This window comes from Medicago sativa, chromosome 6 (genome assembly GCF_051527215.1).
Source record: "Medicago sativa cultivar Bolivia chromosome 6, Bolivia_mono, whole genome shotgun sequence".
In the NCBI taxonomy this organism is placed as follows: Eukaryota; Viridiplantae; Streptophyta; class Magnoliopsida; order Fabales; family Fabaceae; genus Medicago; species Medicago sativa.
In genome coordinates this window covers 87,122,033-87,134,319 of record NC_140754.1, presented here as the reverse complement: position 1 = coordinate 87,134,319, position 12,287 = coordinate 87,122,033, and the positions used below count along the sequence as shown (strand labels likewise).

General features: G+C 39.3%; 1 pseudogene across 1 annotated transcript in view; it reads left to right on the top strand.

Annotated features, from left to right (window-relative positions):
- The window catches only part of LOC146917800 (uncharacterized), a 29,329-nt pseudogene that overhangs the window by 6,210 nt on the left and 10,832 nt on the right, over nt 1-12,287 (top strand). The window lies entirely within an intron of this gene.

The window sequence follows — 12,287 nt, the reverse complement described above, 5'->3', positions numbered from 1 at the left end:
TACTAGTTCTCGTGTAACACCCACACTAGACGTATCTAGAAAGTCTAGCATGTGCGCTAGTTTAGTACTGGATACATTAAAATTTACAACATAAAAACTTCGTATGAATATATTATACAACAAAATGCGTTCGTACATTATCAATACAATTCATCTTTTCTAAAGTATCATAAATACGTCCTTGAATCCATAATCATCACGCTGCGAGTACGAACGAGCTCTTGCTGAAATATCCATCCGGCTACTACCTTGATGTCCAACCTGTTTATCTGCAACAAATAAGGATTGGGATGAGACATAATGTCTTAGTGAGTTCCCCTAAATCCAAGGCTACAGGTAACCTCAGGGGAAACCTACAGTCACCACGTGTCTACAATACAACCTGACGGTTGATTATACGTGTGTGGTCATGCTTTCCTAGATGGTAGCACATGCTAGACCCGTCATAGGTTCTTCTTACTTGCCATAGGTTTTTACTAACATCATACGTGTCATGGCGGTCGAGGGAACCTAAGACCACTATGCCAAGATACGGTAAACGCATCGAGGTCTACTTGTAACATGTTCATGACACGATCCTAAACTGGACGATTAGAGAAAACTAAGATCGTCATCAGCATTACATTCTTTACTTGTTCAATTCATAACTTGTACTTAACTCTAAGCATCTCGTGCACTTGATCATTAACATATTCGTGCATGAAATCATTCTTCATAAACATAATCATAATCATATATAACATACATGATCGTACATAAGTTCATTCATTATGTTAGCGTTGAACAAACATTCTTTATCTTGATTCATTTTACGGAGAGCCCCGGGTGGAGTAACCCCGAGTACAATCCAAACATGACCGATGAAAACATAGTTAAGGCACATCGGACTCCCTCGGTGTCGTGCGGGTCCCTTACGGCTTGAATCGTTCCCATCATGAGACACGAACACCTACATCTTGATTACTCAGTGACATGTGGGCCCCTTGCGGCTTGAACCGTTCCCATCATGAGAACCCCTTGTATCCAACCTAATGTGGATAGCAAGAGACATGACACTTACTTCTTTAAAAGTCTTAGTCTTATGCATGTATGAAGGTTAAACCTATTCATACTATCTCTTTTACCTCGGATCCTTAAACAATCCCATTAGAGGTAAACTATATGCTTGCTTAACTTACTTTGTGAATTGATGTCTAATCAATCCACGTCTTGCCATACTCGTTTGGTCACTTAGCTCCTATGCGAAGATAATACTCTACATCACCTCGCATCTTATCTAGAATATCACTAATGCATAGCATTCTATTTCTTTACTAATTATTCTAGTTCTCAACAAGCTATGTCGAGGCTCTATATTCTTTCCCTTTCTTAGTTTATCACTACCCGAACATATTGCATATCCTATCATAACATCTCATGTGCTATTCGTCATTGGAATTCTTGATGTTGTTCATGCATTTCTTTATCAATATCTTTAGGTGTAATGTGCAATGATAACTTGACTTTGAGGGTTTTTTAAAGTTATAAGAGACTGGAGGGGAAAGCTTTGTCGAAACCACTGCATTTCATGAATTTTCTTGTTAAAAAGTGCTGTGCTGTGGAATCTCGTGTAAGCGCGATTCATCTTGCTTGAGCGAGATTCATCTCGCGTAAGCGAGATTATCAGTTTTGATTCGACATTCATTTCGCTTGAGCGAGATTTTCTCGCTTAATCGAGGTTATTCAGTATCAGACCTGCAAAATTCGTGATTTTGACCTCTAAACCTCAAAATTGAGTTTCCAATGCACATAAAACACCCAGAACACAAAGAAAACAGTTTAGAACAATTACATAACAACAAACAACATAATTTGAATGATTAATGGCAAAAAGGGTACTAATTCTCATCATGACTAAACTAACATAAATCAAGTTTTCTTACTAAAATTGCACAACCCTAAGGAAGGTTAAGCTATCTACGAACTCACTTAGTGATTGCAACAATCTCCAAGCTTCAATCACCAAACCCTACCTCTTGATCTACTAGCATCCATGATTCTTGCTCACTAATCCAAACCATGCTTTAACCCTTTCATTCTAATTGTTTCTTGCTTGTTGAATTTCTAGCATCCATACTTGATACATCAATTACATAAACTTGGAAGGATTGATGGAGAGAAGGAGAGTGAGGGGCGATGGAGAAGAGAGGGAAGAAGAAGAAAGTCTTTGCCAACAATTTAGAGAGAGAAAGGATAAGGAAGAATGAGATATTTTGGATCAAAACCAAATAAATATCTCTTTCGTGTGAAGTTACCAAAATGCCCTTGTCTTAAACGTGTTAAATCTGACTCTGATACTTAACCCGTATTTAGCTGACATCATGTAATAAACATTTTCGTCAAACTTTCTTTCTGTAACATTAATCCTCTGGCACGATCGACTGGTAATATTCCGATACTGATAGGTGGGATATTACATCTCGACGATCTACGTCAAGGCTCTATGAAATAACATATACATGTCTAATAAATATGCATAGTCAGATTCATTCATTAGGTTAGCGTTGAACAAATAAACAATTATCTGAGTTCATTTTACGGAGAGCCCCGGGGTGGAGTAAACCCGAGCACAATCCCTTCTAACCGATGGAAACCTATTTAAGGTATAACCAACGGCACTCCTGCAGTGACGCGCGGCTCCCTTACGGCTAAACCATTCCCCATGGAGAACCCCTTGAGTCCAACCTAGTGTGGATCACAAGAGACACGACAACTACATCTTGCTTACTACGTGACATGCGGGTTCATTACGGCTAACCCCGTTCCCATCATGAGAACCCCTTGTATCCAACCTTGGAAGGAATACAAGTGACATGGCACTTTTAACTTTTAAAGTATTGGTGTATGCATGCATGAAAATTCTATCTACACTTGCTATCTCTTTACCTCGGATCCTTAAATGATCCTACTAAAGGTAAACTATATGCTTGCTTAACTTACTATGTGAAGAGATATCTAATCAATTCACGTCTTGCCATACTCGTATGGTCACTCTAGCTCCTATGCGAAGAGAATACTCTATATCACTTCGCGTCTTATCAAGCATATTGCTCATGCGCAGCATTCTATTTCTTTTCAAGCTATTCTAGTTCTTGACAAGCTATGTCAAGGCTCTACTTTAATTCCCTTTCATGAATGATTAAAGTGCTACCCGATTCTTAACGTAGCATCTCTCGTTTGCCATGCTTTGTTAACTTGTCCAATACTTGCGTCTTTCTCAAGAAAACCTTGCTCAAGATTATCAAATAGGACCTTGGTTTGAGGGGTTTACTTTTATAAAAAGACTACTCGAAGAAAAACTGAGCTGGAGCATACCAACAACGCCTGAAGTGAGCAAAAAGTGCATTGCTACACTCTCTACTCGCCTAGGCGAGTAAGCTTGCTCACTGTGGCGAGATGTGGGCGAGCAAGACCCCCTGTTCTGTTGTCTAGCTGGCCTAGCAAGCTATCTGCTCGCTGTGGCGAGTTGTGACAGTCCAGCACTTGTAAAAATGGTGTTTTTGACCCAAAAACCTCAAAACCAAGTGTCTCTATGTATATTATGACTCTAGTGATCATTTAAAACCTGTAAAACAGCCTCAAGACAAGTATTCACAAGTATAGCAAGCTTGGCAAGAAAAGGGCAACTAATCTTAATACTTTAAAACCCTAGAATGTATATCATCCTTACGAGTAAATCACATAACCCAAGGGTGGAAAACTATCTAAGGAACTCACCTAAACATGATTCTTGTGACAGCTCCAAGTCCCAAGCTCAAACAAGCCAAAACCCTAGCTTTTGATCCACTTGCTTCCTTTGCTCAAACCATTCAATCTTGTTGTTCTTTCTTGCAATCTAAGCACCATGATTCTTGCTTGCTCATCTCTATTCCTACCCAAAGCTTCCTTCACCAAAACCCTAATCTCAAGGAAATCTCTCGGTAGGGAAAAGTAGTGATAACAACCCCAAACCAAGCTTTCAACACCATAAACTCTTGAGGAAAACTTGCACAACATCAATCTTGTTTTGGAAGAAATTTTGGAAAGGATTGAGGAAGAGAGGGAGGCCGATGGAGAAGAGAGAAGGGAGAGCAATACTCTTTCTCTAACCTAGAGAGAGAAAGAAGATGGGGAAATGAGATATTTGTGTCCAAAACCAAATAAATATCCTTTAGCATGTAATTACCATTATACCCTTGCCTCAAGCGTGTTAAATCCGACACTGATACTTAACCCATATTGAGCTGACATCACGTAATAAACATTATTCATTACGCTTACTTTCCTTAAACTTTTGTCCTCTAGTACGCTTGAATGGGAATATTCCGATACTGACAAACGGGATATTACAAAAAAAGTTTAGATTTTTTTCGAATTTTTTTTTTATTTTTTGTAGAAAAATAATAATTATGGAAAATATTTTTTGTGATTAAAAAAAACAAAAACTTAGATAATACTTTTCGAAAATAAAAAATTGATCTTCAAGTTTTTCTTTTGAAATTGAATTTTTTTTTTGATTTTTTTTGTAAAAATATAAAAATCTAGAAATTAATTTTCAGAATTAAAAAAAAGTCGCAAATTTAAATCTTTTTTTTTCTAATTCATTTAAATGCGCTAAGTGTCTTCGTGAGCTTAGCTCAGTTGGTATGGACAATGCATAAAATATGAAAGGTCTGGGGTTCAAACCTCGGCCGAAGCACTTCCAGATCCTGATGTTGGCGAGGCATTGGGTGTAAGGCTAGCGATTCAGTTTGCTCTCGATATGGGGTTTTTCCGGGTGATGTTTGAAAGCGACTCCCTTAACGTGGTCCGTGGTTTTCACAAATTTTCAAATAATCAATCTTACCTTGGTATGGTAGTTGCTGATTGTAATCGTCTTAGTTCCCATTTTAATTCCTTTTCATTGAGTCATATTAAACGTAGTGCTAATATGGCATCTCATTCTTTAGCTAAATTTGCTTTAACTTCCTCGGGTACTGTTTGGATTGAGGAATTTCCTCCTTCTATTGTTTCTTCTATTGCAGCCGATTTGGTTGCTTAATGAAATCCTTTTTTCCGTCAAAAAAAATTATTTAATATGCTAAGATATATAAATATATATTAAGACTTTGCAACTTACGTAGAATTTTTACTCCCAGTTTAACATTCATTTAAATTATTTTATCATTTTTATGTTGTTATTTAAATTATAATTTATAATTTAAATTTCACTTAAATATGAACAACATCGCTACACAAGAAATAAAGTGATTGACGATTTTTTACGATTAATACATATGTTATTATTTGTGTTATTTATTTAACCAAAACTTTAGATCTTACATCCTTCAAAAAAATAAAGATTAGCCCCACTAATAATTCAATCCTAGATCCGCCCATGCATATGCTTCTGGTCATCCACTCACTTTGGAAGTCATGGGTTCCCACTTTTCTACAAAGACAATAGAACAATTTAAAGAAGCACTAAATCGTTATGAAAAAGTTCCTCATAAAAAGATCCAAATGACACTACAAATGAGTTATGATGCCTTGCAGGCAGAAGAGAAGGTTGTTTTTCTTAACATTGCATGTAGCTTCAAAGGATATCAATTGAGAACGGTCGAACAAATGTCCATGCTCATCATGTTGATATCATGAAAGATCACATGAATGTGTTAGTGGAAAAATATCATAAAAATAAGTGAGATGTAATGTGACATTACATGATTTAGTAGAGGATATGGGGAAATAAATTGTTAGACAAGAATCACCTAAAGATCCTATGAAACTTAGTAGGTTATGGTCCTTTAAAAATAAAATTCAAGTTTTAGAAGAAAATACACTGAGTAATAACGATATGGATGGTTTGGCTTGTCATCTTGAACTTTAACTTGTTACTAGCTATAGCTAATGCTTAACTTACCTTTTTAGCTTTCTACATCATTAATGTTATTAGGAAAATGTTATTTCTCTAGAAAAATAGCATCAAGAATTTTTCAAGACACAACTGCCAAGTTTCAATTGCATGATTTATTTGTTCACTTCCTATTTTTCAGCCACACCTCCTTGAATTATGGCAAATAGTGCATTGTAATTGGCTGCTCTTTATTCTTGAACAATTTTTTATGTTATTTTTCTAGAGATGTAGCATTGCTCATGTTATTAATTGTCACAATATCACAATTTTTTTTACCTTTATATGAGTTTAATATATATGTAGACGAGTCTAATTTTTTTTACTCATACCTTCAATGATATGTTGTCACATACATTTAATGATGAGTTGTCATATTAATTGATGTGACAATACATCATTAAATGTATGTGTAAAAAAATTTAACATACAATTTTCAAGATTTTTTTTTTTTTTTGTGGTAAAGGTTTGAACCTCAAACCTTGCATATATATTATGCATTATACCTACCAACTGAGCTAAATGACATATTTCAAGATCTTTAAATATGTGGTATAACATCTCAAATTCATGATTAAAACATCTAAAAAAAAACATACGTAGTGTAAAGTTTTATAAGTTAAACTCTAAATAATATTTAAAGATCTTTAAATATGTGTTATATAGTTCTACCATATATTTCTGCTGATCGACTCCGCTCAAAGTGGTTGAAAGCAATGAGCTCTGGTTTTGTCTTCTCCGCTCAAAGTGACTCTAACCTACTCCACACAAAGAAACCTCCCGATCCAACCCCTAAGCTATCATTCCGAGACAAACTCTTGGGATCCTCCCATGAAATTCCTATCCGAGAAAAACAAGACATGATTGAGAAAAAGCTTGTTCGCATCGAACATGAAAATGGAAACCGGCTTCTTCCCAAAGTCTATGTCGACCCTTCAACCTTTCAAGATCTGTGTACACCTTGGAGGGATGCGCTAGTAGTGAAGCTCTTAGGGAAAAATCTTGGTTACAACACCATGAAGGACCGTCTCCACAAAGCTTGGAAAACTCAAGGCAGCTTCGAAATTATGGACAACGATAATGGCTTCTACATGGTTAAATTTGATCAAGCCGCAGACAAGGAAAAAGTCATCACTGGAGGGCCATGGATGATATTCGACCACTGCTTGGCAGTAACACATTGGTCCCCTGAATTCGCCTCACCAGAAGCCAAAGTGAAAAGTACGGTGGTATGGGTACGTTTCCCCGGGACTGAACTTAGTTTATTATGACGAGAGTTTCCTTCTTGCTATGGCTTCAGCAATTGGTCGCCCAATAAAAGTGGACACAAACACACTGAAAGTAGAAAGAGGAAAATTTGCAAGAGTCTGCGTGGAAGTTGATCTTACAGCACCGGTGGTTGGAAAAATTTGGGTAAACGGCCATTGGTACAAGGTCCAATACGAAGGTCTCCACTTGATCTGCACAAACTGTGGATGCTACGGTCACCTGGGAAGGAATTGCCCTCGAATAGCAACCAACGCTGAAAAGAAGACCCCGAACCACCACAGCCCCGCGGCCAGCCACCAAGAAACCGCCCATCAGCAGCCCGCAACCGCCATGCCTTCCCCATCCATTCCAGCTTCGGGTAACAGTAACGGTAATGACTTAATTTCCAATCAAAATGATTTATCAGCAATTAATGGAAATTTAATTAGTCATGAAGGAGAAATTAATGAATTACATGGTGACTGGCTCCTTGTCACAAGAAGAAAGAAAACAGTTTCTAACCCCCCAATCAATGCCCACAAAAACGTGACCCAAAGAACAAATAAATTCTCTGCCCTTTCCAACTGGACCCCACAAAATAAACCCAGTCCAACTGGTCAAAAACTGCCACCAAGACCCACAAAAAGTGATGTTCCAAGTCGTCCATCTATCCCTAAACGGCCTAGACAGGAAGATAACATGCATGCCCCAATCATTAAGCCATCATTAGCTACTCAAAAAGTCAACACACAAAATGTTTTAACAACCAATCAACAGGACCCCACCTTAACCAACACAAACTCCCACGTGAAGCACACTCTTGGAAATTCAACATCCCATGCGGCCCACAATTTGACCCCACACACTCATGATACTCTCTTCAACCATGACCCCATTCATGAAAGTAACTACAACAATGCCACTAGTCTTTCCACCCCTATCCAAAACCGTTCGACAGACTCTGCTGCCAAAACCAATTCCATACAAACTGATGAAGAATCCATGTTTGCCCAAAGTATGGAGGGAGATGCGAAGATTGACACTACAGCCAGTACTGGAATATATGAATCACCCTCCCAGACTGATGAAGACATGGCTATTTGAAGTGTCCTTCCTTAGACACTTTATTTTTATTAGTTTTGTTATGGAAGCTTTCAAAGATACTTCAATTCTCTCTTGGAATATCAGAGGAGCACAGAACAGCAATGCTAAAAGGAACTTGAGGGACTTAATCCAAAGGTTCAATCCAACCTTTTTATCCATCCTTGAGACTCACACTCCTTATGCTAGACTCTCTGCGTTTTGGAACAACATTGGCTATACTCCTATTCATATCATAGAAGCTTCAGGCCATTCAGGAGGCATATGGCTTCTGAAACACTCAGCCTCGAACATTACATCACCTGTCCTCCATTCCAATCAATACTCCATAACCTTCTCCCTTCACCGTGGAGATGCTACCACTACCTGCACTTGTGTATATGCCAGCCCAAACTACACTATGCGCCCCAACCTTTGGACCTACCTAACAAACATCAGCCACACCATCAATAACCCTTGGATGCTAATTGGTGACTTCAATGAAACTCTTCTTCCGAGTGATCAAAAAGGGGGAATCTTTAACCACAATAGAGCTGCCATCTTCTACAACTTCATGAATAATTGCAACCTCCTTGACCTCACAACTACAGGTGGTCGTTTTACTTGGCATCGCAATCAAAATGGTATTCGAATTCTTTCCAAAAAGCTCGACAGAGGAATAGCAAATGTTGACTGGCGCGTATCCTTTCCAGAAGCTTCTGTTGAAGTTCTTTGCAGAATGCACTCTGATCATAATCCCCTCCTTCTCCGTTTTGGTGGCCTCCCACTCGTTAGAGGGCCTCGGCCATTCCGTTTCGAAGCTGCCTGGATAGACCACAAGGATTATGCAGATTTGGTAAGTCAATCTTGGACCTCTTCCAACCATGACACTATTACTGCCTTGAAAAATGTCATGAAAAATTCTATCACTTTCAATCAAGAAGTTTTCGGAAACATTTTCAAAAGGAAGAAACAGGTGGAAAAAAGACTTAAGGGGGTCCAACACTACCTTGAGAGAGTTGATTCAGCTAGACATACTATTCTTGAAAAGGAATTGCAGAGTGAATATAACCATATCCTTTTTCAAGAAGAGATGTTGTGGTACCAAAAATCTAGAGAAAAATGGATTAAATTTGGTGATAAAAATAGCTCCTTCTTCCATGCTCAAACTATTATTCGAAGAAGGAAAAATAGAATCCATAGACTTCAGCTCCCTAATGGTACTTGGACAACTGACAGCATCGTTCTCCAAGAAGAAGCCCAAAAATATTTCAAAAACCTTTTCACCAACACCCAACCTCCCAATAACCGCACTTTCTCTACCGGCCACCAACCAACCATTGACGACCTCGGCAAGCTTTCCCTCACCAAACCCATTACTAAGAGTGAAGTCTTCGCTGCCCTTAACACCATGAAGCCATACAAAGCCCCTGGTCCTGACGGTTTCCAATGCATCTTCTTCAAACAGTATTGGCACATAGTTGGAGATGATATTTTTCGTTTAGTTCACTCAGCCTTCCAAACAGGTCACTTTGATCCGGAGATCTCAAACACGCTCATTGCTCTCATTCCCAAGGTGGATCATCCTAATACATTCAAAGACTTTCGACCCATCAGTTTGTGTAACATTGTCTACAAAATCATTACTAAAGTTTTGGTTCAGCGTCTCAGACCTATTCTTAATAATATTATTGGCCCTTACCAAAGCAGTTTTCTGCCTGGTAGGGGAACTTCTGATAACACCATTGTTTTGCAGGAAATTATTCATCACATGAGACGATCCAAGAAGAAAAAGGGCTTTGTGGCTTTCAAGCTTGACCTCGAGAAAGCTTTTGATAATGTCAATTGGGAGTTTCTTAATTCTTGCCTGCAGGATTTTGGTTTTCCAGACATCACCATCAAGCTCATCATGCATTGTGTTACCTCCTCTACTTTCTCTATCTTGTGGAATGGAAACAAAATGCCTCCCTTCAAGTCATCACATGGTCTCAGGCAGGGGGATCCTCTATCGCCATATCTCTTTATTCTTTGTATGGAGAAACTCTCTCTTGCTATCAACAACGCCGTTTTTCAAGGAGAATGGGAACCGATCCAAATAACTGGCACAGGGCCCCAAGTTTCTCACCTTCTCTTTGCAGATGACGTCCTTCTCTTCATCAAAGCAAGAAACTCTCAGTTTAGATTTGTTACTGATTTATTTGACAGGTTCAGCAAAGCGTCCGGGTTGAAGATAAATCTTTCCAAGTCCAGAGCCTTTTATTCCACAGGTATTCCTCAAAGGAAGATCAATAGCCTCACCAACATATCCGGCATCCGGAGCACTACCTCTCTCGATAAGTACCTTGGCTTCCCCATCTTAAAAGGGCGGCCCAAGAGGAGCGATTTCAACTTCATCATAGAAAGAATGCAAAACAGGCTGGCTTCTTGGAAGAATAAGCTTCTCAATAAAACAGGGAGATTGACTTTAGCTAGCTCCGTGTTATCTTCCATTCCTTCCTACTTCATGCAAATTAATTGGCTGCCCCAAAGCATTTGCGATAGCATAGACCAAACCACTAGAAATTTCATCTGGCGTGGCACTAATAATAAGGGAATCCACTTGGTAAGTTGGAAGAAAATTTCTTATCCTAAGAATCTTGGAGGATTGGGCATTCGAACAGCTAGAGAAGCGAATACTAGTCTCCTTGGTAAGCTGGTCTGGGACTTGGTCCAGTCAACTAACAAATTATGGGTGTCTCTCCTTTCGAACAAATACATAGGTGGCCACAACACTCTTCTCGCCAGTGCCAGCAGTATTAGTTCTCCAACTTGGTCTTCTATAATCCGAGCTAAAAATATCCTTAAGGAAGGGTACACTTGTCGTATTGGTTCGGGTTCTTCCTCCTTTTGGTTCAGCTATTGGAACCCTCTCGGGCCTATTGGTAACTATGTTCCTATCATTGATATCCATGACCTCCATTTAACTGTTAGAGATGTCCTTTCCGTTACAGGTAACCGCACTCAGCACCTCTACACTAATCTCCCCTCAGCTATCGGAAATCACATCAACAACATTCACACCCAGTTTAATGATACCATTGAGGATGCTTTAATTTGGTCTCATAACAAAAACGGCACCTACTCTGCAAAAAGTGGGTTCAATTGGCTTCTCAACCTCAGAGACCCGACAGCTGATCCCTTTCCTCATATCTCTTGGTCCTGGATTTGGAGAATAAAGGCTCCGGAAAAGTTTAAGTTCCTCATCTGGCTTGCCTGTCAAAATGCTGTACCAACTCTTTCCCTGCTTCACCATAGAAACATATCTCCATCTCCCACCTGCGCACGCTGCAGTGAAGAAGATGAAACCTTCCTGCATTGTGTCAGGGACTGTCGTTTTTCAAGAATCATATGGCAGAAAATCGGTTTTATGGGTGCTGAATTCGACACAGCCGGTTCAGCTTATGACTGGATCAGGCATGGTTTGTCTGGTGCTCAACCTAATACCTTTTTAGCGGGCCTTTGGTGGGTCTGGAGGCACCGAAACTCAATGTGTCTTAGCAATGAACAATTGTCTCTAGTCCAGATTTGTAACAACATCGCTGCAGAAGCTGCTGCTATCAATTCGGCCTTTTATAGTGCAGAAAATTCGAACCATTCCGACCGGTTGGTGACATGGAACAACAGAAACTACCAGGGCCACATTCTCAACGTTGACGGCAGCTGCATTGGAACCCCTCCCCGCGCTGGTTACGGTGGTGTCCTTCGCAACAACGCAGGTCTGTTCATCTCAGGTTTCTCCGGTTTCATTCCGAACTCGACGGACATTTTGCTGGCTGAGCTTACAGCAATTCAGCAAGGATTGAATATGGTTATTGGTCTGAACATGACTGATGTTATGTGTTACTCGGACTCCCTCTTTGCAGTTAATCTTATCAACAATAACACACCGAGCTTCCACATTTATGCCTCTCAAATCCAGAATATTAAAGAGCTGCTTCTTGGCCAGAACATATCTCTTCATCACACTTTAAGAGAGGGAAACCAATGTGCGGATTTCTTCGCTAAATTA